General features: G+C 45.0%; 1 protein-coding gene across 1 annotated transcript in view; it reads right to left on the bottom strand.

Annotated features, from left to right (window-relative positions):
- The window catches only part of LOC134395472 (gamma-aminobutyric acid type B receptor subunit 1-like), a 97010-nt gene that overhangs the window by 46478 nt on the left and 22555 nt on the right, over nt 1-27977 (bottom strand). Inside the window, exon 2 of the mRNA XM_063121635.1 lies at nt 10156-10236. The gene's annotated coding sequence lies outside the window, so the exon portion shown is untranslated. The remainder of the gene's footprint in view (nt 1-10155; nt 10237-27977) is intronic.

Raw genomic sequence — 27977 nt, 5'->3', positions numbered from 1 at the left:
AGTTGCATGACTTTTGTCTGTCTAAACAGCAGGGCCGGGCAAAGCTGGTAATAGGCCCAGGCCAAATGGGAAATATAGGCCCCATTTCAAACTGCTCATTAAGTATTTTTTAATCAGTCTAAATACATATGAACTAGAATGATTTATAAAAAAAGTAATAGCAGCACTTTTATTAAAGGTGTATATAAGACATCACTTCTTCACATTCAGAAATGTTTTACGTGCCTTTCTTTGGGCAAATTCATCAACAGCAACAGAAAAATCAAGCAACTTTGCCCAAAGAGCTACTTTGTAACAAATCTTTACCAAAGGGCCCCCCTTTGCCTCTACCGGGGGACTTGGAGTAGGCCCTCTCCCATGCCAACTGGTCCCACTGCCCCCCTCCTCTGCCCAGCCCTGCTAAACAGGCATAAGGGGATTTCTCTATATCTGATCTTGGAGATGGGGCAGGACAGTCATCTGCTGGAGGTGCCCTGGCTCAGGGCTGGGCAACCTGCAGCCCAGGAATTAATTTCAAAAGCCCTTTGCAAGCTACGTTCAGTCCTCTGGTAAAAAGCATCTCTCCCTCCTCAGGTGGCCACTGGGGAGGGAGAAGGAGGAAGGGATGCGGTGGGGGGTGGGAGAGAAACGGGGTGGTAGAAAGAGAGTGGGAGAAAAGAGTTCACACTTTTTCCTCTGGCCCAGTCCACCATTGGCTTGGCCCCACCCACTGCTGACATACATAGGGTGACCATATGGAAAGGAGGACAGGGCCCCTGTATCTTTAACAGTTGTATTGAAAAGAGAATTTCAGCAGGTGTCATTTTTATGCATGCAGCACACAACAGTTAAAGCTGCAGGAGCTCTGCCTAGCATGACCAGATACAAAAGAGGGAAAGGCACCTGCCGCTTTAACTGTTGTGATGAAGGGGGAGTTTCACCCGGTGCTACATGCATACAAATGACACCTGCTGAAATTCCCTTTTCTATACAACTGTAAAAGATACAGAAGCCCCGTCTTCCTTTTCATATGGTCACCCTAGTGGGCCCCTCCCCAAATGCTTACCCCAAGAGCCTCTCCAACTATACAAGTTTATATGTTGCCCTGCACTCTTTGGGGAAAAGATGATGAGAAATGTTTCAGCTTTTTCATCGTTGTTTATCAAACATGGAAGAGGTTCTCACCCCACTCTGCTCTGTTTACTCTCTGTCCTCTTCCAAGATGAGATATTTAATGGCTTGCCTGCTGATTGGTTTTCTGTGTGTTTTTCTTCTTTTTTAAAGCTAGGAACTCACATTTGGAATACATGGATCTGCTTTTTTGGGGTTGCCACCTTGTCAGACAGCACGTTAGTTTCATTTAACGCTTTGACAGTTTACTCTCCCCTAGTAATTTCATTTTAGCTATCTCTGTTCCTGACAACTTGACAGCTGTGCTTCTGTTTAAAGAAAGGTCTTAAATACAAGAGCCAGGACAGTCGTCCACTGGGTTATTTACATAAAGAAGGGGCTGTTGGGGGCATATACGGTGTCTCAAGTAGAATACCACTATTCAACATGTCTTCAAGCAATCAAGCTGACATGCTGAGCACTGTAAATTGAGGAGAGCCATCCAGCGTTAATAGTTGCCATAAGAATACGCTTTGGGATGTCCACAGGTCTTACATATTAGTGATGCTTACAAAACCCTAGTAAGATAAGCCAATGTTCTTCTCCCCATATTGCAGATGGGAAAACTGAGGCTGAGAGAATATGGCTCACTTAAAGCCTCCTAATGGGTTGTGATCCAGACAAGATTTGAACCAGGGATCGGCTGGACGATCAGTGACATAGTAAGCATAGGTTGATTTGCGAGGCAGGCAGGCAGGCACGCCATGAAACAATCAAATAAATAGGGAATGCTAAATTCTGCCCAAAGCTATGAACTCAAAGTGAATTATGTCTGTGCAGATGGCCAGGGAGGAGGGTGGTTCCGAGGGCACTGGTACCATCACCCAGAGGCTGCAAGGTAATGGGAAGTGTAGCATTAAGCGGGGTGGGGACAAAAAAAGGAGAGATGTTGCAGATAAATTTCAAGGCAAGACACCTTCCTATTCACACACCCACACACAAGGAATGCAGAGTTCGATTTAATGGAGCTGCTGCTCCTTGGCCATTACTTCTGCAAAATGCCTGCTGTCATCAATGTAATTTGGGGAACTTGGTGTGCATCACTAAGGCTGGACAGGAGGCCCCAAGTAGTCCCAGATGGACTCCAGAAGGATTCTTGGTGCAGGGCCAGCCTTTGGCTGTCGGACAAGAAAGGCACAGAAGGGTGACCGTGTTGTTGTCTCTGAGCGTTTAGAATAATCTGATGGTGGCCAACACCAAGGTTGGACGGAGATGGGTCGGTCATTGTTTAAAAGCCATTGGAGACTAGGGCAAGGGCAATAAATGACACCATAACTAGTTCAGCCCCACCCACAGCAAGCCCAGCAAAAAGGTCAGAAGCAAAGACTGCTCGGGCTGTTGGAATTCACAAGTCCTGGGTAGTTGCATGCCCCAGACAGGGAGATGTGGAGATTCTCCAATTCTTAGTATGTGCCAGCCAGCTTGGTTGACTAGAGGGATGCTGGGAGTTGTAGGACTTTTCTTTGTCTAAACCTTTGTCTAAGCTCGGAGGATGGCAACAAGAGAGAGGGCCTTCTCTGTGGCGGCCCCCCAACTGTGGAACAATCTCCCTGCCTGGCGCCAACATTATTATCTTTTTGGCGCCAGGTCAAAACTTTTCTCTTCTCCTAGGCATTTAGCAATATGTAATGAGCCTGGGTCTGTTTTTTAGGCTGGTAGTTTTTTTAAAGTTGTTATAGTGGTTTTAAATCCATGTGTATATTGTATGTTTTTGTGTTTTTTAATTTTCCTATATTGTTTTTAAATGTTTTTATCTTGTGTGAACTGCTCAGAGAGCTTCAGCTATGGGTCAGTATACAAATGCAATACTAAATTATTATTATTATTATTATTATTATTAATAATAATAATAATAATAATAATAATAATAATAATAAACCTGCACAGAACTGAACCCTAATAATAATATGCTTTTGTTGGAATTTTAGTCTCCATGTAACTAAGCCTAGGTATGTGTAACTGAAATTCAGGCATACCCCCTGTTTACTCCTTCCTTCGTTTCACTCCCCCTCCCTCTGTTGCCTCCCCTGTGTTGAATTTTAGATTGTAAGTCCGTTCGATCAGGGGCGTCCTCTGATACTTCATAAAATGCCAGGCATGTTGATGTGTTATATAAATAAGCAACAGCAAGATCTAGAAGCTAAACGCAGACAGTGGCCTGTCTAGGACCAGCCCTCCTAGACAAGGATCTATTTCCAAAGTTAAATGCTAGACAATCTGTCAAGGTGCTTACTATGGCTCTAAAGAGAAAAATGAGGTATCAAAAGAAAAGCACAGAAACACAGATTTTCAGAAGAATGGTGGCTTTTGTTCATTTATCCTCCAAACCAGATAAAACCAAGACAAAGGAAAACAACAATACAGAGGCAAAAGCAGGCTTCAGTTTTTGAGTTGTTGTTGTTGTTGTTGTTGTTGTTGTTGTTGTTGTTGTTATTATTATTATTCTATCCCATCTTTTTCCTAATACTGGGACTCAAGGTGGCTTTACAAAATTAAAACATATACAATTAAAACATGTAAATAGAAATATACAATATAATTAAACCTGTTGCAATATTAAAACGTCTAAAATACAAATAACATTTTTTAAAAAATCCAATGCATACATAGAGGTCCAGATTTTTCTCGAAAGGCCTGCCGGAACAAAAAAGTTTTCAAACCCTCTGACACTATTGGTTGTGAAAGCTTTGGCTTCAGCCAATTGAAATGAAGCCTCCCTGGCCATTGGTTCGGTTGCTGTGACATAATGGAATGTTTAAAAACTGTTCTGAAATTAAAGCCACAGCACCAACCTGTCCACCCATAAGGCAAGGATGGTGCGCTGTTGGCAAGAAAAGTTTTAGTAGAGAAAGGCAACACAACACAATTGGCAACGCAACTGAATTATCGATCAACTAGACTGTGGCCACAGCTAGACCTAAGGTTTATCCTGGGATCATCCAGGGTTTGCCCCTGCCTGAGCACTGGATCCCCTGTGTGTCACCTAGATGAACAGGTTTGACCCCTGGAAGATCCAGGGATAAACCTTAGGTCTAGCTATGGCCAGAGTGTGAATGTTGTATTATATGTATGAGAATTATGTGTGGATGGCATGTGGGGGTAATGGGAAATGAATAAGAAAGAAATGAATGTGAACTGTGTGCATGAGTGTGTAGGTATGCGTGCACGTGAATTGGAAGGGTGTGTGCGAGTGTGAAAGAGAAATGGACACACAAAGAGCATGGCTAGACGAGGGTGTTGGAGAGGTATGATCTTGCGATTTTATGATCACAAGATCCTCCCCTTCATCTATACACAATGCGTGACGTCCCGGGAGGAAGAGGACGTCATGGCCGCCATTTTGTTTTGTTTTTTCAATCGGAGAAGAGCACGCTCCTGTGCAAAATGTGAGGTGTGTGTTTTTTTTTTTAAAAAAAAAAAAACACCTCCTGCTCACCCCACCCCACCCCCAATGGGCACAGAGCTCCTGAGGAGCTCCTTGCCCTGTGCTCAGCTCCCGGCTCCTTGCGAGGAGTCAGGACAAAAATGAGACGACAGGCCACACGTTCCATGGTCTCGGGATCATCCCAAGACCACAGAAAAACTGGAATTTATTGATGGGCGATATGTCGGGCCAAGAGAGGGATCGTCCCTCCCTGCTCTCAGGATGCCCTGTAAATCATGTGGATGCACAGGGACGATACTGGGATGATCACCGAGATATCGCCCCATCTAGCCATGCCCAAAGTTATTACACACATATAAACCCCCAGCTATGCATTCACATAGATCTCCACTTCTTACATTTGACTGTAACTTTTAAAGCATTTTATCAAAATGCTATATTCAAAAAAGTGGCTGGCTTAGCTGTGCTTTGCCTCCACAAAGATGCCGGACTCCTGCGATCCCTCCTTTGCTATGACTGATCTCTCCTTTACTATGACTCGTGAGCTGCCTTTGTGATTTGTAAAGTGAAATATCAAGAACTTGGTGTTTCCTTATCTTTCGAAGACAGACCTTTGCCAAAAAAAAAAGAAAAGAGGGGAGATAACAAGGAAGCCTGGCTTCTGGAAGAATTCAGATTCCAATCAGCCCTTCTAAACTACTAGCACAAGAGAACCTTTCACAAGTTGAGAGAAATATGCATTTTGGGAGAGAAAATACACTGACGCAGCAGTCAGGTGGCCACCTATGATTCTGCATATGCAAACGTAACCTTCTCTTGAGTATGAATGTCAACTTGAACAAGTAAAAGATGGGCTCAAAGCAATGAATTGGATCCAGACCTGGTCATAGAATCATAGAATAGTAGAGTTGGAAGGGGCCTATAAGACCATCGAGTCCACCCTAAAGCTTCCCTGACAGATGGTTGTCCAGCTGCCTCTTGAATGCCTCTAGTGTAGGAGAGCCCACCACCTCCCTAGGTAACTGGTTCCATTATTGTACTGCTCTAACAGGAAGTTTTTCCTGATGTCCAGCCGGAATCTGGCTTCCTGTAACTTCAGCACATTATTCTGTATCCTGCACTCTGGGAGGATCGAGAAGAGATCCTGGCCCTCCTCTGTGTGACAACCTTTCAAGTATTTGAAGAGTGCTATCATGTCTCCCCTCAATCTCCTCTTCTCCAGGCTAAACATGCCCAGTTGTTTCAGTCTCTCCTCATAGGGCTTTGTTTCCAGACCCCTGATCATCCTGACTATCTCAAATTCCATTATCTCAATGGGTCTACTCTAAGCATGACTAAGGGGCACTTCATGGCAGTGCTTTGCTGCTCCTTCCTCTTCAAACACCATGGTAGCACTGCTGCAGGGTGGGGGTGGGAAATCGCCATGGCAGTGGGGAGGGGCAGGCTTTCCGACAACATCCAGCTCACCCCTGTCCCTTGCCTGGCCTTCCCCTTGCTTCTGCCGACCTATCAGCAGTCACCATCCACCCCTTTACGCCCCCAGCTTGATGCCAAAGCGAGGTCACACAGCGGAAGGACCGTGGTGACTATGCTTCAAAGCAGAAAGCCAGGGTAAGTCCCCGACTTTTGAATTCACAATTTCGGGGGAAAGCCCCATGGTGGCTGTGCGATGGCAGCTGCATTGCATAACTGATGCAGTGGCACTGTGGGGCAAATAAAGCGTAAAGATAGCCCCTAAGACTGGATTCAGTCTGATGGGGATAAGAGAGAGAGAGAGAGAGAGAGACCAGGTTTGGATGATTATGAAGGGATGGGGGCGAGAAGCCATTGTGGCCTCTCTCCCTGCCCGCCCCCCCACATGCCATGTACGTCCATTGCTTACATAGTTACCCGCACTGCAACACAGATTGGCACGTTGTCTGAACCTGATGTGCAGTGGGTGTGGCTTTGTACTGACCCTACAACCCATGACTTGTAGTAGGGGGTGTAGGGTGGGTACAAGGCAACCTCTGCCTCACTGCAACCCGGGTTTGGACAACATGCCAACCATGCTGCAGTGCAGGTAACTATGTAAACAATGGGACAGGAGGAGAAGCCACAATGGTCATCCAAACACCCTCAGAAAGAGAAAGACATGTAGTGTTGGCCAGGATTCACAAGGACACAGTGCTGGTACTTCTTTATTATCAGGGATGCTGATATAATCTGCCACCACCCTCAGAATTCTCTTATGCATAGTGTGGCAAAAGCGGACAGGGAGTCATTTTTCTTTCTCTCTCATCATACTAGAAACCGATAGGGTCACCCAATGAAGCTGAATGGTGGGAGATTCAGGGCAGATAAAAAGAACTATTTCTTCATACAGAATACAGTTAAACTATGGAAATCACTACAACAAGGCATAGCGATGGCGGCCAAATTGGATGGCTTTAAGAAAGGACTGGACAAATGTATGGATTTATATTATGAGGAATCCTGGAAAAAGGCTTGGCTAGTTGGATGGCACCCTTAATAGCTCCCACTTGTCTCCACTAATCCCCAAATGCCTGATAAAAGTATATTTTCACCTGTCTATGGAAGGAGATCAGAGAGTAATGCACACGGAATTCCCAGGGGGTAACAGTTCACATTCTGGAGCCACTCCAGAAAAGGCCCTGCTCTGGGTAAATGACAAACTTATCTCCATCCAAGAAGAAACCTACGGTTGAGCTCACTACTAGATCTTCAGGCCCTGGGAAGAGAAGGCACCTCTTGAGATACTTGGTACTAGGGATGTGCTCCGCTCCGATTAGAATCGGAGAATCAGAAGCGAATTGGCCTGCTCCGCCTTGCCCAGAGGCAGAGTAGAAGCGGACCGCGAACCCTTAGAAGCATGGCAAAGAGAAGTGGCCATAGGAGAAGCGCTTATCTTTTCGCGGAGCGCTCCGCCCGCCATTTTGGATCATTTCACCCATAGGATTGCATTGCGGAAAAGAATCGGGGATAACTGTGTTGTTTTTTAAGCTATCTTTCTGAAACTTCTTGTGCTTAGAGAGTCGTGGCTGGGGGTCATTTTGAACCTACTCTCAGCTCTCTGCGTGGTGCAGGTCGCGCGCTAGAATTTTTAAAAAAATCAGATAAAAAAAGCGGGAGAGGTACCTTTTTGAAGTGCTGAGAGGCAGATTCATGATCACATGATCCCAAAGTTGGAGGAGGGGATAGGCAAAACGGGATACTAGTAACTTGGGATACTAGGAAACTTCTCTTTCTTAGTCTGAACGGACTTTTCCCAGTGTTTTTTAAAACAGTAGCCCCACCAAATGCACAAACACAACCTGAAATCATATACTAAGCAAATAAATAACAGATAGGAAACACAGCACTGCTACCCACCCTAACCTTGGTGAACAACTGAATAGATGTGGTGCAAGGGGATGAGGTCCCCTAGGGCATGTGGACGTGCCCAGCGCACACACTCTCCCACCCTTGGAGGATCATCAGAGCCCTCCAAAGAGTAACCAGTGGAGAGACTGAAGCTAATGCCTATTATGAGTTGAAGTGACAGGTAGCTTCTTAAGACTGGTACTTACTTAGGGCCAGTCAAAAATTGGCATATCCCCCTCCCCCTGGGCACGTCCACTTTCCTCTTACTGGTAAAAGACAGACATAGCCTTTTTTAAAAAAATTCTTCTTGTTGTTTATTCAGCAACACTGCTGCTTTTAATTCCACCCCTCCTTTGTTTGTTTGTTTATTTATTTATTTCATTTTATATTTACACCCCATAGCCCAAGCTCTCCTGGCTTTTCCTCTTCAGTGAAGTCAAGCAGGCTTTCATTGTGGTTCAACTCCTTATTGTTGTTGTTGTTATTATTATTATTGCTATTAATATTAATTAGTACTGCTATTATTAACGTTACTATTGTTGTTGTTGTTGTTTAATAATGGCTGTGATCACAGTGCAGTCAATCAACCCTGAAGCAAGGATCACAAAGCTTTACTCTTATCCTCCTAGCCTCCTAGTTATGGGATGCAAAAGAAAAGGCATCTCTCTGTGCTGCTCCCACTTCACAGGGATGGTTTGCATTACTGGCTTTGAAACTATCCTTGGCTCACTTCCTTGTGCCCCCAGAAATGTCTGCTGCCTGTCTGCCTTCCCCCCCCCCCGGGGTGCTGTTGTGGTGGGGCATCTGCCGGGACTGACTCCCCCACACTAGATCTATGGCATATCTCTGCCTGGCTCTCTGCCCGCCTGTCCTCTTCCTCTGTGACCGCCTCGCAAGGATGGTTTGCAAGGCGTTACTGCTGGCTTAGAAAGAAACAAGCCATCCTTGCCTCATTTCCTTATGCCCCCAGAAATGTCTGCTGCCTGCCTGCCTTCCCTCCCTCCTCCCCTACCCATCTCGCAGGGATGGTTTGTGTGTGTCTTGCTTTGACTCAGGGGATAAGTCCTTCCTGCCCTCACTTAGACTTTTTGAAGTTCCATATCAATTTTTCAAGTGTGGAAGAAGATTCATATAGGTTTATCTACTCCCCAATTCATGGCATGTTGGGATTTCCTTTGAAATGGCCCCATTGAGCTGTCTGCAGCTTTAAATCCCTGAGATACTGGGGTGTCCGGTTTTCAAAAATTCCCAAAAAATCAGGGGAGGCTTGGATTGCCTTGAGTCTTGGCATGCGTGCGTATACGTCCATGAGGTGTCATGGTGCTGAACTTGAGGTTTCTAACATGAAAATTGACGTAGTTCTAGCATGGGACTAGATTTGGGGTGAGTTAAAAGGTTAAAGCCCCGCCAAAAATCAGGGGATGATGGGATTTGCTTGAAACTTGCCATGAATGTGGATCTAGATGGCATCTGTGAGGGTGCCCACTTCAAAAAATTTTATCTGTCAAAATGTCAGAGCAAATCCCATGTTTGAAAATGGGCTGTCCGATTTTCAAAAATTCCCCAAAAATCAGGGGAAGCTTGGATTGGCTTGAGTCTTGGCATGCATGTGTATACATGGATAAGCTGTCATGGTGCTGAATTTGAGGTTTCTAACATGAAAATTGACAGAGATATCAAAAGGGGTGTGAATTGGGGTTATGGGTGCTGTGTTAGAGGTTAAAGCCCCGCCAAAAATCAGGGGATGATGGGATTTGCTTGAAACTTGCCATACTTGTGGATCTAGATGGCAGCTGTGAGGGTGCCTGCTACCAAGTTTTTATCTGTCAAAATGTCAGAGTAAATCCCATGTCTGAAAATGGGGTGTCCGATTTTCAAAAATTCCCCGAAAATCAGGGGATGGTTGGATTGGATTGAGTCTTGGCATGCGTGTGTATACGTCCATGAGGTGTCACGGTGCCGAACTTGAGGTTTCTAACTTTAACAGAAAAAAAGTTGTAGGGTTTTTTGGATTTCAATGCAAGCCTATGGGGGGAAAAGCGGAGCTCCGATCCGGATCCGGATCCGGAGCTTCGCAGTGAACCGGAGCGAACTATAGGCGGAGCGGAGCAGAGCGGACCCGATCTGGAAGTTGCGGATCTGGAAGAGAAGTGGATTGGGGGGGGGTCCGTGCACACCCCTACTTGGTACCCTAACTGTATATGGCCTTAAAGCTTCCACATACTCATGTTGCCATGTTTGCCATGTATTCTTCCTACCTTTCTCCTTCGGATCCTATCTCCCCAGACACACAGGTGGAACGTTTTGGACCCAGGTCTTCTTCGATTATATTTCCAGTCCTGATTGGACAAAGGAAAAAAAAAGATTTGCTATTAGAGTCTAGAGATATCCTCCTTCCCAAGGAAAACGCAAGAAATAACATATCTTTGTTTCAGGACAAAGCTGGGGCCATGGGTGGCCATGCTGGAAATTCAGAGAGTTCAGCCATTCACTCATCAAGTGTGCAGTATTCAAGGCTAAAGAGATCAAGAGATGGGCTTGCATATGTGAACCAGCCCTGAGAATCTACTGTAAGATGCAGAACTCCAGTGACTTGAAAGATAAGTTCTAGTTATCTGAATATCACAACCCCAGTGCACCTGTAATATGTGACGTCTAAACTGGGGAGAGGACATGAGCATGCATGCAAACCCAACTCCAAACATCCCTGCACATCTGGCCACTGTTAGAGATTTTCATGCATCCAGCATGAAAATCTGAAACGCGGTTTCTAAGTGCAGCTAGTTCAGCCATTCCCAACTTGGTGCCTTCCAGATGTTTTGGACTTCAACTCCCACCATCCCCAGCCAGCATGGCCAATGGCCAGGAATGCTGGGAGTTGTATCCAAATTGTGGTTCCAGTTGGACTCTCCTCCAAGCATTGACCTGACTCAGATCTGCTTAACTTCAGCAAGGTGGCTGCCTCATGTGCCTTCAGACAACACCTTGCTTGAAGACCCCCAGCAAGAGAGGTCGCTCACACACCTGGCCAGTGGTTCCGTGGTCGAACTGTACTTACTGTTAAGAAGTTTCTCATAATGTTCAACCAAAATCTACCCTGCTCTCACTTAAGCCCATTGGATCGAGACTCACGGGCCCTACTCTGGCCCACTGAGATTCCCTACTCAGTCTGTGGAGCCTTCTTGGTCTGAGCAGAAGCCCACGGAGCTCAGTACAAGACAGCAACTACATGAGTCCAGGCAGCACTCGGGAAAGAGCCTAGTGAGCAACTTGCTCTGACTGAGACCAGACTGAAGCCTTTTATGCTACAGTCTCAGACTGTAGCATAAAAGCCATGCTGGCTGTTTGCCATGATAAATGTGATTGATTGATTGATTGATTGTAGCATAAAAGCACCTTGGGTAGCTCCCTTAGAATTCTCACTGGCTCTGACTGAAACCCGGAGCAGATTCACAGCCCCACTGACATCGGAGCCACCAGCCTCCACTGACAAGATGTGGCTGTGCTCAGTCCCACTGGGGAGGCTTAGAGCCAAGCAAAGACTTGCCCATAAATCTACTTGGTCCCCAGGGGCTTTCTGTGGCCTTATATGCTCCAAAGTATCCCCGTGTACCCAAGTTTCTAGCACCAGCTCCTAATAAAACACTGCCTTGGCACTGTTTTGTCTTGATTTCGCCTTTTTGGGGTGCTTCCTGACGGAGGGCTCCCCCGGCTGCCAAAGAGAAGGCATCCTGCAGCTGTTCCCTCTTTACCTCCTTAACAGATTTTCCGCAGTAAGAAAAAAGACGGAAGAAGCGGTGGGAAAACACGGGAGGGTTACGACTGGAAGACAATGCTATCTAAACCCTGCACCTTGTAAAACTCTGTGAATGAGGCAAGGCGATGGTGCCATAAAAGCCTCGTCTGGAAGCAGCCTCGGAGAAATGTTGCGGCTCTCTTTTGTGCACATGCACTTGGATTCTTCATGCTTCAGTTCTTCATTATTTAATGGCTCTTCATAAGCTGCAAATGTCTCCATTTAGCTGGCACAGCCCTGGTTTTCTGTGTCCTGAGGGGGTGAGGGCTCTTGTTCCAGCAAAATCCTGGGCTCTTGTCATTTTAATGTTAATCAGAAATTAAACCTGCCAGCCCCAGAGCCTCCCTCTTCCCCAGCCCCCTGCACCCAGCCCTGCCGCCCTTCTCTCTTAGGTCTACGACAGCCTTAAGGAGGCAGAGGAATGGTTACAGTTGGAATACAAAAGTTCCAGTCACTTGACAGGCTGTGCAGGGTGGAAGACGGTCAGTCCTGCTCAGCTTGCATTGTCTTCTTACGCTGCCACTCTATGGAATTCGCTACCACAAGAGGTAGTGATGGCCACCAATCTGGATGGCTTAAGAGGGGGCTGAACATTATCAGGGAGGAGAAGGCTATCAATGGCTATTAGTCGTGATGGCTCTAGGCTGCCTCCAGTATCAGAGGCAGTATGCCATGCCTATGTGCATCAGGACAGTCCAGACCACTGAGCAGGGCGCTAATGTTAATAATCAGAGCGCTTGGGGAGAGGACATACAGGAGGAGATGGTCCAGGGGCTCTGAGGGGGAGAAGGAACAGCATGTGGGAGAGGCCTTCTGGAATTGTAGCACTAGGGGAGTGAGGTTTGGCTGCCCCTAGCTGTAAATGTCCCCCTGGAAAAGGGCCAAGAGGCTATCCCATTTCTACCACAAAAAGAAGGGGATGGTGAAATGCAGAAGGGAGGCGTTTTGGATTGGCCCTAAATTAGCCTCGGATTGACTTAGGCCACAGCTAGACCTAAGGTTTATCCTGGGATCATCCAGGGTTCGCCCCTGCCTGAGCACTGGATCCCCTGTGTGTCACCTAGATGAACAGGTTTGACCCCTGGACGATCCAGGGATAAACCTTAGGTCTAGCTATGGCCTTAATCTCCCAAGCATCTTATGTGAAAGAAGGTTCAGTTTGTTCCCCCACATCCAGTCCCTTAGAGTCCCCAGTAGGGTACCTGGGTGTCCTATTTTATAAAGGACAGTCCTCTATTAGAAGGTGTCCTCTATTTGAAGGCCTGCCCAGTCCAAGTCTGGTTTAAAGATAACGGACTCTAAGAAGGGAGAGAAACAGGGGCCTTGAAGGTGCCCATCCAGAGTTAGCACCTGGAGCAAACTGAGCAGGGACGCACACACACACAGGTCTCCTGGGCCCGTTCTACACCTCCTGGCCTTCCGGGAAGGAGGATCTCGCAATATTCTGCTCACGAGATCCTCCCCCTGGGTTCGTACACGCGTGCGACATCCCAGGAAGAAGGAGTGTAGAAAGGGCCCTGTTCACATGAATCTTCCCCAACATGGTAAGACATATTGTGTTTCTATTTAAATTAAAGTATTTTTTTCTAAATTTGCACATATATATATATATATATATATATATATATATATATATCAGTATATGTTAATTTTATGCAAATGTTTTTATTTATTTATCCTGCCATTTTTATACCCTGCCTCCCCCACTCCATTTTTATCCTCACAACAACCCTGTGAGGTAGGTCAGACTGAGAGCCAGTGACTGACCCAAAGTCATCCAATGAGTTTCTTGGCTGAGTGGAGATGGGATCCCTGATCTCCCGACTCCCAGCCCAACACTCTAACCACTACACCACGCTGTCTCTCTTACGGAATCTTATGCATGCTCCCTTGAACTCAGTGGGCTTTACTTTGGAGTAAACATACAGAGGACTAAGCTGCAACTCTTTCTGTCATGCAGGCTGCACTTAATTTCAACTCTCCAGCCAAATTGCTCAGGAACAGTGAGGAAATATTCTCTTAAGGGCAGAACTAATTTAGTAGTACATACTGCAGCCAGTTCAGTTCTTCCAATAACTAATGTACTTTAGAACGGCCCGTGGCTCAGTGGTAGAGCACATGCTTTGCATGCAGAAGGTCTTTAAGCTGAAACCCCGAGGTCTCTCTTGGTTAATCGAATCTCTGCAAACAGGGCTGGGGAAGATCCCTTCTTCTGAAATCTTGGGAATGTTGTAAGACAACATCGCCAGACAACACAGCCAATGATGGTACTGGCTGTGGATGGTGGGAGTTGTAGTCCAGGTTGGGGAAGGCTGTTTCCTGGGCTAGATGTCTAATTGCTGGGCTAGAGGAAGGCAACATCCTATGTTCAAATACCTTGCCCCCAGGAACAATCCCAGGTACATTACAGTGAAATCCTATATACATCTAGTCTAGTCAGGAGTAAGTCCCACTAAGTTCAATGGGGCTTATTCCTGTGTAAGTGGTTGTAAGATTGCAGCCTTAATATTGGATTTACTACGGCGAACGATGTCAAAAACACTCTTTTTCCAGCTCTGTTTTAGGATGTGTTCAGGTCACGACAGAGATTAGCACTAACACAATTGAATCACCATTGTGTTCACGCAGTCAGAGAGTGGGGGGGGGGAGATGGGTGCTCCCCCTGCCCATAGCCTTCCAACACATTCTTTCCCCAATGCAGTGTTTAAAATGTCTCTATCATTGAAGATTAATTATCTTGGGGCATATTTGAGGATCACTGCCTCAGCTTCTTTTCACCTAATCTAAATGATATGGGGGAAGGTGGAACAAATCCATCCTTGTAACATTAGGAAGGACTTCTTCATGCAGCACATAATTAAGCTATGGAATTCAGTACCACAAGGTGTAGTGATATCCACCAATTTGGATGGCTTTAAAAGGGGGTTGGATAAATTCCTGGAGGAGAAGGCTATCAATGGCTACTAGTCCTGATGGCTATATGCTACCTCCAGTATTTATTGATTATTTATTACATTTATATACCGCCCCATAGCCGAAACACTCTGGGCGGTTTACAAAGAGGCACTGTGTCCATGTACACCAATTTCTGGGGAACCTGGGTGGGACATGTTGCACATGTCCTGTTTGTGGGTTACCTGTGGCAGCTGGTTGGCCACTGTGTGAACAGAGTGTGCTGGATTAGATGTACTCTTGATCTGATCCACCAGAGCTCTTCTTATGTTCTTAACATTGTGACTCGATCTCCTTAATAGGTCTAGTACTCCACGGTTTTTGCTGCGTCAGGGCTACCCCTCTGGAAATAGCCTATTTGTTCTGCAGGCACCCAATTAGCTTCTGATGGAGGCGCATGAATTCTCCAGGAAACAGTAGGAGGGCATTAATGAAACCCAAAAGTGCCACTCCCTTGGCTCACCTCAATTTTAGCCAAATCATCACCACGACAGCCAAAAGACTTATACTATCACTTTGGAAGGACAATCCACACCTCCCATAATGCAATGGACTGAGGACCTAATAACACTATCAACTTTTGAATGGGTGTGATATAGACGCAAGTTGCAAGTGGATAAATATACAGATATTTGGTCTGCTTTTCCTGAAGCCTTTGTATAACTCTCTTCCCCCACTTTTTTTTTTTTAAAAAAAATTAGAATGGTACACATGATGTGAAATGATGATATTCCTATATATGTAATTCCTTTTCTTTTCTTTCTCATGATGTATTTTCTGTTCTGTTTCGTTGATATTCACAATAAAAAGGGGGAGAACCCCAAACCACCACATAACCTAGTAAAAGCAATAGGTAACCCACTGAAGAAGACGAGGGTGCCAGGCTTCTGCAGCACCAGCCTGATGAGAGCACGGGTTTGTGTTCTGGATTGTGTAGGCTGTACTCCTCAGCTCATCCTGGCTAAAAGCACTAGATAGATACTCATGAGCAGGGATGTTTCCGTTTCACTGGTGAGACGTTGGACGGTACTAGTGGACATATATGGGAATCAGGGTGGCCCCTTATACGTTCCCCAAAGAGAGGATTTGCATTAGGGGGAGCCCCCGTCCAAAAGAGGACTGATTTGCATAAAATTTTCACAAATGTATTTATGTGCCAAGGTGACAATTTTGAAAATATTACTGTAATCTAAGTAGAAATACAGTTCATGTCACCAAGCCCAAGTGTGAGTGACCTGTCTGTCTGACTAGTGTGTTGCCCAGGTGAGACTTCTGCTGCTTTCACTTTTTTATGGTCCTTTCTCTTGACTCCAGATTTGGAATGGACAGACCTTCAAAAGAGAATACTTTCAAACAGCGGACTATCCTTCCTAAAGTAGGCCATCTGGCCACCCTACCTCACACACAGGGGGCTTGTCTATACGGCTTCTTTACCACGACGTAAATGCGCAGATTCGCGTTTCAGGACACATGACACAGCCGCCCATTCGCCAGAGTGCCAGGTTTTTAACGCCATAATGTGCATATTCGTAGTTGCATTTTACTGTGACTTTTGGATCAACGAACAAATTTGCACCGCGTTAGAGTTATGTGTCCTTGGGGGGAGTTAAATCGCATTTTGACATGTGGGCGTAACTTTGAGGGCAGGACAAAGTGATTGGCCAATTTCCCGCCTTCGGGTTTATATTCAAAGAGGAGCAATCCCGTTGTCATATAGATGGGGCCAGGGATGCAAAATGCCCCTCGCTTCCTTTCCACACATGGCCCCATCACTGCCTCTCTGGATAGTAAACATTGCTGGATGTGTTTTGAGTTGCGGCTACTCTATAATAAGTACTTGTTGTGCCTAATGGCTATAACAATAAAACGGAACTGAACTGAATAATAAGGACAACGGAATACCGACGGCGAGATTAAGCATTCTGAGGAACCAGCCATAGCAATCTCCTGCTGCCCCCATTGCAGCGTCAGCAGTCAGAGCAAGACAAACCCTTGCGGAGTAAATGTATGTCAGAGTAAACGTCTGTGTAATGATCCTTGGAATGAGGATAGGTGTTACAGATCCCTGTTTGCATTCGTGAAATGGCGGAGGGTAGGTGGCTTCCAGCAGTAAAGCAGCTCTGGCCCAGATCCAGGAAGGCGCCTGGCTTAAGGCGGCTGGTGGCTCCAACGCGGTGCATTTTTTTAGTCAAGAGCCAACGTGGCAGGCATAGGCTTACAGCAGAGTGCTAGGCTTACAGCAGGGAGAGCTGCGTTCAAATCCTTACTCATTCACAAAGCTCACTGGACTACAGAGGAGGCCAACTGCCAACTGTCCACAGTCAGGGCCGGTGCTAGACTATTTTGCACCCTAGGCAAGGCGAGCTACTTGCACACACACACACACACACACAGTTTTTTTTTTTTTTTGCCAACTTCAATTCAGCTGTTCAAGAAGAGTTTCTCAACTATTACATTTTCCTTTTATTTTATTTTTTCTTAAAACAGCTAATTTGTATAAAACTGTGATCCTTAATGGGCAGTACTGCACCCCTCTGAGGTCTGTGCCCTAGGCAGCAGCCTAGTTGGCCTAATGGTAGCACCAGCCCTGTCCACAGTAACCTATTTCGCAGGGCTGTTGTGATTCTGAAATGTCCGCATACATGCTACCTTGAGTTCCCTGGAGGAGATACAAACAAATAGCTAAATAATTCCAAGTGACAAGGAGCCAGGCTAATATGTTGCAACAGAAACAACAAAGAGGCTGGTGGCATCTCAAAGATATTGTGGCGTAAACTTTGAAGGCCTTGAATAAGTGAATAGTTATAGATTGAACCCTAAATATTTTTAGAACTGACGATCTAAAGGACCACCTGTCTTATTATGAACCTGCCCAGTTATTAAGACCCTCAGGAGAGGCCATCTTGAAGAAACCATTACCCACAGAGACCCAGTTGATGGGCACACGTGAAAAGGTTTTCTCTGTTGCTCCCAAACTGTTGAATGTGTTCCCTCAAGAAGAACAACCGCCCTGCCCCCCTCTCTTGGCTTTCAGATTTGAAGAAACCCTTTTTAATTTAGCTGTTTAAATGATGTAGTTGCTTTAATGTTTTATTATTTTAATGTTAAAGTTTTGTTGTTTAATTTTTAAAAAATGGCTGTATACCACCTTAATGGCATTTTAGCAAATATCAAAAACCAAGAAAAAAGAGAAGAGTTCTACTCAATAATGTAAAAAAAAGGAAAAAAGAGGGGTCACTCTGGTTTATTCTGGTGAATGACCCCTCTCTTTTTACATTTTTTAGCAAATATGTCAACATATAAATGTTAATAATAAATAGCTACACACTACCTACATGAGAGATGTTGCTGGGAAAATGTTACTGGATTTAATTCCTTTAGGATGAGAGCTGCTGGAGTCAATAATAATAATAATAATAATAATAATAATAATAATAATAATTTGTATACTGCCCCATAGCTGAAGCTCTCTGGCCAGTTTCCATAAGATTAAGGCACTTAAAAATAACATACAAAAATTAAAAACCACAAAAGCATACAACATACATTTAAAACCGCTATAACAAGTTAAAAAATTATGAGCCAAAAAACACAGACCCAGGCTCATCACATATTGCTAAATGCCTGGGAGAGGAGAAAAGTCTTGACCTGGTGCCTGGCGTAGGGTGACCATATTTTGGAAAACAAAAAGGAGGACAACATGGTCGCCCCCAAGGGGGCGTGTCCAGCACCAAGGGGGCGTGCCCACCCCAACATAGCCTTGGTCACATGTCTGATTTTACAGCACACATTTAAGACAAATCTCTTCTTCATAACATCTTAATGTTAAAATCACTGAAATAAAGAACAAGTGAGAGATTCAATGTATCTGAAATTAACTTCACTCAATCCTACTTTTGTAGGTTTTGCTGTACTTTGAAGCTTTTGCTATACTCTTTGTGTTATTTTATTTATTTATTTATTTATTTATTTATTTATTTATTTATTTATTTTATTACATTTATATACTGCCCCACAGCCGAAGCTCTCTGGGCGGTTTACAACAATTAAAAATAGTAAACATTAAAAGTATACAAAAATTTAAAAAACATAAAAACAGTATAAAAACAACAGTATAAAAAGTGTTACATTCTCCCCTTCCCTCAAATATTTTTTCTGACTGTATCTTCACTCATTGCAAGCTGCTGTTGTTGTTAACAGGGTTTGCTACTGGCCCCAGATCTGTTTCAAATTTGGTATGGCTAAAGCTCTACCTAAAAGATAAGTTTCAGCTCTTTATCTTTAAAAATGACAGTTTAAAAAATAATAATTTTAAAACGTCATTTTTTAAAAAATTCCTAAAAAATCAATGGATGAGCGGATCTCTTTCAAATTTGGTGTGGCTAAAGCTCTACCTAAATCCTATCATGGTACAAAGTTTCATCGCTTTATCTTTAAGAATGATGATTTTAAAAATAATAATTTTAAAACCTCAATTATTAAAAAATTCCTAAAAAATCAATGGATGAGCGGATCTCTTTCAAATTTGGTGTGGCTAAAGCTCTACCTAAATCCTATCATGGTACAAAGTTTCATCGCTTTATCTTTAAGAATGATGATTTTAAAAATAATAATTTTAAAACCTCAATTTTTAAAAAATTCCTAAAAAATCAATGGATGAACAGATCTGTTTTAAATTTGGTGTGGCTAAAGCTCTACCTAAGTCCTTTCATGGTGCAAAGTTTCATCTCTTTATCTTTAAAAATGACGATTTTAAAAATAATAATTTTAAAACCTTAATTTTAAAAAAATTCCTAAAAAATCAGTGGATGAACAGATCTGTTTCAAATTTGGTATGACTAAAGCCCTTCCTAAGAGCTACCATTGTGCCAAGTTTCATGTCTTTATCTTAAAAAATGACGGAGTTATAAGCATTTTTGTTAATTCCCATTAGAGCTGCTCTTTGCAAAAAACCTGGATTTCCCCTCCCCCTCCCGGATCTGCCGGTTTACAACAAAAATCCGGACATATCCGGGCAAATCCGGGTCATATGGTCATCCTAGCCTGGCGGAACTCATCAGGGAGATTGTTCCACAGTTGGAGGGCCACCACAGAGAAGGCCTCCCTCCTGTTGCTGTCTTCTGAGCTTCCCTTGGAGTAGGCACCCAGAGGAGGATCCTAGATGTTGAACGTAGTGTTTGGGTAGGTTCATATCGGGAAAGGTGTTCCTTCTGGTATTGTGGTCCCAAGCCATGTAAGGCTTTATAGGTTAAAACTAGCACCTTGAATCGGGCTTGGAAATGTACAGGCAGCCAATGCAAGTGGGACAGAGTGGGTCTTATATGCTTGAACCTTCTGGTCCCTGTTATCAATTTGGCCACTGCATTTTGCACAAGCTGCAGCTTCCGAACCATCTTCAAAGGCAGCTCCACATAGAGTGCATTGCAGTAATCTAACTTGGAGGTTACCAGAGCATAGACAACTGAAGCCAGGCTATCCCTGTCCAGATAGGGGCATAGCTGGGCCACCAGCCAAAGCTGATAGAAGGCACTCCATGCCACCGAGGCCACCTGAGCCTCAAGTGACAGAGATGGTTCTAGGAGAACCCCCAAGCTATGAACCTGCTCCTTCAGGGCGAGTGCAACCCCATCCAGAACAGGTTGAACACCCTCCATCCAGTCAGCAGAACCACCCACTAACAGCATCTGAGTCTTGTCTGGATTGAGTTTCAGTTTATAAGCCCTCATCCAGTCCATTGTTGTGGCCAGGCACTGGTTCAGCACATCCAAAGCCTCACCTGATGAAGATGAAAAGGAGAAATAGAGCTGTGTGTCATCAGTGTACTGATGACAACGCACTCCAAAACTCCAGATGACCGCACTCAACGGTTTCATGTAGATGTTGAACAGCATGGGGGACAAGACTAACCCCTGCAGAACCCCATACTGGACAATCAATGGGGCCAAGCAATGTCCCCCAAGCACCACCTTCTGTAACCGACCTGCCAAGTAGGAGCAGAATCACTGCAATGCGGTACCTCCCACTCCCAACTCAGACAGTCGTCCCAGAAGGATATCATGGTCGATGGTATCAACAGCCGCTGAGAGATCAAGGAGAATCAACAGAGTCACACTCCCCCTGTCTTTCTCCTGGCAACGGTCATCATACAGGGCGACCAAGGCTGTTTACATGCCAAAACCAGGCCTGAAACCTGACTGAAATGGATCCTGCCTCTTTTAGACAGCCTGGGATCCTGCCCTCTCACAGAGAGGCATTACCCACTCCCCTGGTCCACCTGGCTGTTCCATCCCTGCTGGCTTTTATTAGCCAAGAAGGGCAAGGATCCAATACAGAGGTGGTTGCGCAAACCTACCCAAGCTCCTTGTCAATGTCCTCGAGTTGCAAATATTTCTGTGATATTTGCTTTACTTTTTTTAAAAAAAAATGCAACCAGAACATAATGGAGACAAACAGCCATTCCTAAATGGCCAAAGATCCCGTCATGGAACAATTTAGGCACACCTCAGGCTGCACCCCATGTTGGCAAGTTGCTTGGTGCAAGAGCAAACACCCCCGCCCCAAGTATTTGGCAGGAAATGGTGCATTCGCTTTTAGAAACTCCAACTCAGACATTACAGGACAATTTAGCAAGTGATTTTGTCATGAGGGCAGCAACACGAAGTCATGTACAGATCCAGATTCAGCAAAGCCAGTTAACCGAATAGCACTAGAATAGAAGTGTCCCATGATTAGACTGGGCAAGGCAGTCAGGGAAGTAAATATGCAGATTTCCCTCCAGGTCTGAGCACTGTAGCACCCGCCATCTGGAACACTTTACCAATATTATTTATTTATTTAGAATATTTATATACCGCTCCCCATTGAAAAATTTCGGAGCGGTGTACAAGGTAAAAATGAAAATAAAAACAGAATAAAACAGTTAAAACAAAATTTAAAAAGAAGCAAAAAACAACAACACAGAAATCCAAGGCTGCATGTTAAAGAAAAACTTCTTGGAATAAAGATGTTTTCAGGAGGCGCCGAAAGGAGTACAATGTCGGAGCCTGCCTGACCTCCAGAGGCAGGGAATTCCACGGGAGGGGCGCCACCACGCTGAAGGCTCTTCCCCTGGTGGATTCCAATCGGAGGATGGATCTAGGTGGAACCACCAGGAGCAGGCCCTCGGATGACCTCAGTGACCGGGCAGGTTGGTAAGGGAGAAGGCAGAGCTCTCTCAGGTATCCTGGTCCCAAGTTGTTTAGCGCTTTGTACACAAGTACAAAATATTAATATTAGACAGGCTCCCACAGTTCTGACGTACTTCTTAAAACTCTTAAAACTACTGACAGGGAATTTTCCAATTTTAAGCACCACAGCTTTTGGGCACAGCGCTGACCTAATTAGATCTCACCCATCCTGAGCTAGACCTTTCAGCACCCTTGATAGCTTTAACAACACGTCTGCTCTGATCTCAACACACATTGGACTGTGTGACCCGGGTTTGCACGATTGCTGATGCCCACTGTGTTGAGACGCGTGCTGGCTGCCACTGTGAATATTCAAATCAAGGCAGGTGGTCGCTGTGGATTATTGTGACGTGTGATCCCAGGCAGGGTGGCTTGTTATCATGGATAACAGGCCACCCAGATCCCAACCCACTGTGGTTTATTTGAACTATGATGGATGCTGGTGATTGTGTGAACCAGCCCTGTGTCTATTATCTAGTCAGCTAAACTCACATCTGATTCACACTTCTCACATAAATTAATCTTCAGCTTTATTTATTTATTTATTACATTTTTATACCACCCAATAGCCGAAGCTCTCTAGGCGGTTCACAAAATTTTTGTGTGAACAGGGAACAGCAAGCCACTAATAAATGCAGAGGACCAAATACTTAACTATAGAAGGAAGATGAATGGAAGTTTCAGCAGCTGAAATTAGAGAAATGGTATGGATGAGGTGGAAAAATAATGCTAAGCTTGGCCTCCCAGGTTGTGACTCAGGACAGCAGCGAACAGAGGGAGACTAGTTTACACTAAGACCTAGTACAAACAGGATTAGAAATTCTTCCTAGGAACAAACAATAGATACATGATAAGACATAGTGAGGCCTGATCAGTTGCTGACAGACCTATACAGGGAAAATTAAAGTAGTTCTCAATTCAAAGGGCAGGGTGGGATGCAATAAGACAAATAAAACATTGGCCAGATAGGGCAGAATAAAATAATCTTGATCTTTAGTTTTCCTAAACCAATATTGATTCTGCCTGGAATCAGAGCCTGGAGCTGTGACTCTATTCTGGGTTTCAGGCAGAACCATCTAGAACGCTAAAAGAGCTATCCAAGGTACTGAATCTATTTTGGGGATTGGGTTCAGCACCTTGGGTGGCTCCTTTAGAGTTCTGGCGAGTTCTGACTGAAACCCGGAATGGATTCTCAGCCCTTCCAAAATTGGAGGCACCAGCCCCTCTTCTAGCTGCTCCGCTGCCCCAAAGCACAGTCAGGAACGCCTTGCAAAATGTTTCACCTTAGGAAGCACCAGTGGGGTTGCAGATGGTCCATCACTTCCAGACCCTGGCAAACTCACAATGGGCAGGATGGGCAGGATGGGCAGGATGGGGGTGGGGAGGATGTGGACTGTTTAGTCATCAGTTGACTAAACTGATGTTTAGTCATCAGTTTAGTCAACTGTTTAGTCAACAGTTTTACTGTTTAGTCATCGCCAGTGGGGTTTCCCCTCCCACACACACACTTTTCTAGTATATTTCCCCGCTATAAAATACCTACATCAGCCTTCTAGTGTAGGCAAGAGGCTTCTAGCTGGACATGTCAGGGACTGAACCTTGGACTTCCTCTATGCACAGCAGTTCCTCCTCCATTTGAACTATGATCCCTCTGCCCAAGCTCTGATGGCTATTTCTTTCCAAACACTGAAGAGAGATCGCCAGCTATCAGGGGAGCATCTCCTAACGCCCATCTTCCATTGATGGAAGCTGCCTGATCGGCCATCCTGACCTTGACCTGGACGATTAATCAGCAATCTGCCCAACACAGCAGCTGTAGTGATATATTCCTACTCATTTTGTGCATCTGATAAAATGGGAATCTGGCCTGCAAAATGTATGCCATTTTTAGACTTTTAAGATGCCACAATCCTCTTTGTCATTTTGGAACAAATAAGTCAAAGACCTATTCCGGTTGTACCAAGATACCCTACATACTGCTTGTGGCCTACATGAGGATTATCATTGGAAAAATGAAGTGGAAACATGAGATAGGGTGACCATATGAAAAGGAGGACAGGGCTCCTGTATCTTTAACAGTTGTATTGAAAAGGGAATTTCAGCAGGTGTCATTTGTATATATGGGGAACCTGGTGAAATTTCGTCTTCATCACACCAGTTAAAGCTGCAGGTGCCCTGCCCTCCTTTAAATCTGGTCACTCTAGTTTAGCTCCTGCAGCTTTAACTGTTGTGATGAAGAGGGAATTTCACCAGGTGTGACATGCATACAAACGACACCTGCTGAAATTCCCTTTTCTATGCAACTGTTACAGATACAGGAGTCCTGTCCTCCTTTTCATATGGTCACCCTACATTTGAACAACTTAGGAAGCTCCCTAATAAGGAATCAGACCATTGGTCTGTCTAGCCCAGGTATTGTTGACACTGACTGGCAGGGGCTCTCCAGGGTTTCAGGCAGGATTCTTTCCTAGCCCTACCTGGAGACACCTGGGACTTCCTGCATGCAAAGCATTTCTGTTTTAGCCAATGCAGGTTAGTTGCCTGGTCGGCCAATTGTTCTGAGTTGCAATGAGATCTGTGGGCAGGTTACATTAAACGGATTAAATTTGATTTTGGGAAACCTCAGTGGAAGCTCAGCCCTAAACTATATCAGTGTGGTAAAGAGAGAGAGAGAGAGAGAGAGAGAGAGAAATCTAGGAGCATAAATGTGGCTGCACAGGAGCCTTAAAAAATTTTTGATCTACAGACAGAAGGGTAGGCTTATAGGAAGTGGAGGAAGGATTTATTATTTGGAGAATTCATGGGAAACTGGCAAGTCCCCAGAAGACTGGAGAAGAACAAACACAGAGCCTGTATCTTTACAAAAAGGAAACCTAGGAAATTACAGCTCAGCTTCTGTACCCTAGAATCCATTAGTGGAAATGAAAACTCAATTAGGGTGGAATCCACATCCAATTGGGAGTCAATGGCAAAGTTCCCATTGATTATAATGGAACTGGGCTGCAACTTTAATGTATCAGCACTTAAAAGAAAATGGAGAGATTACAAGCAGTCAGCATGGCTTTATTAAGCACAAATCATTCTTGCCAGACTAACCTACTTTCCTGGTATAGAATACAGGGTGGGGGAGCAGCTGGACGTCTGGCCTAGTCCAACACGTCATCCTTGAGAAAAACGGACTAGCAGCAACTACCAAACAATGACAACTGGTTTGTTGTTTGGCCAAATGCATGCATACACTCATGCTCAGGGAGAAGTGATAAAGCCATCTATCTTAAATGAGAGTAGTATTCTGCAGGGAGGAAGGTTACTTCTAATGCTGTTCAATATCTGCACTAATGACTTGGCTGAAAAAGTACACAGTACACATATCAAATCCCAGCTGGAAAACACTGCAAACATTTTAGAGGATAGACTTTAAAAAAGAATCATCTGAATTATTCAACCAGTGATGTGGGTTGCTACCAGGAAGGGGAAATTCAGGAAGGAGAAAAGTAAAAAGTTACATGTTCATAACAGCACAGCTACATAAGATTTAAAACAGCTGTCTCCAACCCGACGCTCTCCCGATATGTTGGACCCTGATCCCCAGCCAGCGTGGGGATTGTAATGCAACTCATGTGGAGGGCGCCAAGTTGCGGAGGGTTGATTTAAGATTTCCTGTTGACTGAGAGACAAAGTTCCCAGAAAAGCATATGTAGCACAGGCACTTACATTAGCTTTACAGTCCTGGGCACTTTGTTTGGTGCATGCATTATTGAAGGTGGACTAAAATCATATGCTAATAAGATTGACGAGGCCTTATTGATTGCTAAAGTGCACCAACGAATCCCCTCATGCTAATCCAGAAGTCAATTAGTGCATGGCGAGGGCTCTGGGCAGGGGCGCTGACATGCTATTATTACGAGGGAGCCATGTTTTGGAGGCATAAGATTTAATGGGATTGCAGGGCTGAAGTAGTTCACACACCCTGGCGCTAAAGAGTCTCTGGGTGCAGCAGTCCTCTGTGCTGTAACAATGTTGAAGCCAAACAGTGCCTGCCTGGGATAGAATCATAGAATCATAGAATAGCAGAGTTGGAAGGGGCCTACAAGGCCATCGAGTCCAACCCCCTGCTCAATGCAGGAATCCACCCTAAAGCATCCCTGACAGATGGCTGTCCAGCTGCCTCTTGAAGGCCTCTAGTGTGGGAGAGCCCACAACCTCACCAGGCAACTGATTCCATTGTCATACTGTTCTAACAGTCAGGAAGTTTTTCCTGATGTCCAGCTGGAACCACCCATAACCTGCCTCAAGCACCCTGAAGGGAGAGCTGCCCATAAACACAAAAGCCTCCAGATGTTTCCCCAAACATGTTTGAGGGTCTCTACGGAAGGAGGTTCTACAACTTCCTCCCTAAGCCAACCTTATAAAGGTAGGCATGATGTGGAAAAAGGGGAGGGAGATGACTAGTCCCACATATCCCATAATACTAAGACTCAGGGCAGGTTTTGAAGGGCCCTTGGGCAAGACACCCTTAGATAGGGTGACCATATGAAAAGGAGGACAGGGCTCCTGTATCTTTAACAGTTGCATAGAAAAGGGAATTTCAGCAGGTGTCATTTGTATATATGGAGAACCTGGTGAAATTCCCTCTTCATCACAATAGTTAAAGCTGCAGGAGCTATACTGCAGCTATACTGTGACCAGATTTTAAAAAGGGCAGGGCACCTGCAGCTTTAACTGTTGTAATGAAGAGGAAATTTCACCAGGTTCTCCATATATACAAATGACACCTGCTGAAATTCCCTTTTCAGTACAACTGTTAAAAGACACAGGAGCTCTGTCCTCCTTTTCATATGGTCACCTTACCTTAGAGGGCCTCCTCCCTCTGTGAGACTGCCTCAGGCCTGGCCCTCCCATGTGGCGGGGTGAATCTTCCGCCTCAAGCATCGGAGCAGGAGGAGTGGCGAATTGCACGCTCTCCCCTTCCCACCAAAAGGGCCCCCATCCGCCTCCTCCACCCAGCAGCGTCTGCCACAGCAGGAGAGCAGAGGCTGCAAAGCTCTCTGCAGCGGCCACCCACTCTCTGGCTTGCCCTCAGACTCCATAGCCCAGCATTTGGGTGTTGAAGAGCTGAGCTGGCTGCTTTACGCAACCAATACCCCCTTTTTGAGTTCTACAATAGGGGCATCCTTCCTATCTCCTTGTTTTGTCACAATCACCCATATATTTCATTTCATTTATTTCATTTCTAGGCCAACCCAATAGCTAAATCTTTCTGGGCGGTTCACAACAATGACAACCTAAAAATACAAGCCTGCCTGGGTTTTAGGATCTTTGGGGGATTCTACTCTATTTAAGGAGCTACTCTCAGTCCCGCCAACTTCAGAGGCAGGTTCAGAGGCATGCAAGAGAAGGCCTTCTCGGTGCTGGCTCCCAGGCTGCGGAATTCTCTGCAAGGCTGGCTTCCTCTCTGTTGGCCTTCCACCTGCAGGTAAAGTTGTTTGTATTCAAATACACCTCTGGCATTTAAGCTGCATTGCTGTTGAAGGGGGTTGTGACTGGTTTGGTGTTGCTATTTCTTTTTATCGCTGAGTTTCATTAATGTGCTTTGAATCATTTCCGGGAGGGAAGATATTGGAATTTTACTACTGTTAGCCGCCTTGATTGCCATTAAATCTTTTGCCTCGCCAGAATGCCAGGAAATAAATGCAATCAATAAATCACGGATTGGATAGCGTTCCCTTGCTTGGTGAGCGACAGGCATCCGCCATCTGCTTCCAGGGTCACTCCCTGGGCCTCTTCCCGCTTATAACCAAATGAACAAGCCATACCGAGTGCAGCACGTTCTCATGATCACTAAAACACAGATTAATTCTTTCATAATATGCTCAAACCGACCGTGTTTTAGCTGAGCTGGGTTAATTAGGGTTAAAGGCCAGATTGCCCTCGCACACTTTCAACAGGAGGGTTTTTGTGCCTAATCCGATATGACTCTTTTATCCAAAATTAAAATTAACCTGGAGCACTTTCATCATTATTATGGCAGATTATTATCATCCCTCTGCCTTTGAAAGCGCTCTTTGCAAGAAAGGCAAAAGGCTGCCGTTTTGGCACCCTTTGA

The sequence above is a fragment of the Elgaria multicarinata genome, chromosome 3 (assembly GCF_023053635.1).
Source record: "Elgaria multicarinata webbii isolate HBS135686 ecotype San Diego chromosome 3, rElgMul1.1.pri, whole genome shotgun sequence".
In the NCBI taxonomy this organism is placed as follows: Eukaryota; Metazoa; Chordata; class Lepidosauria; order Squamata; family Anguidae; genus Elgaria; species Elgaria multicarinata.
Note: the sequence above shows the minus strand (reverse complement) of the source record. Positions and strands in the feature narration are given on the sequence as shown.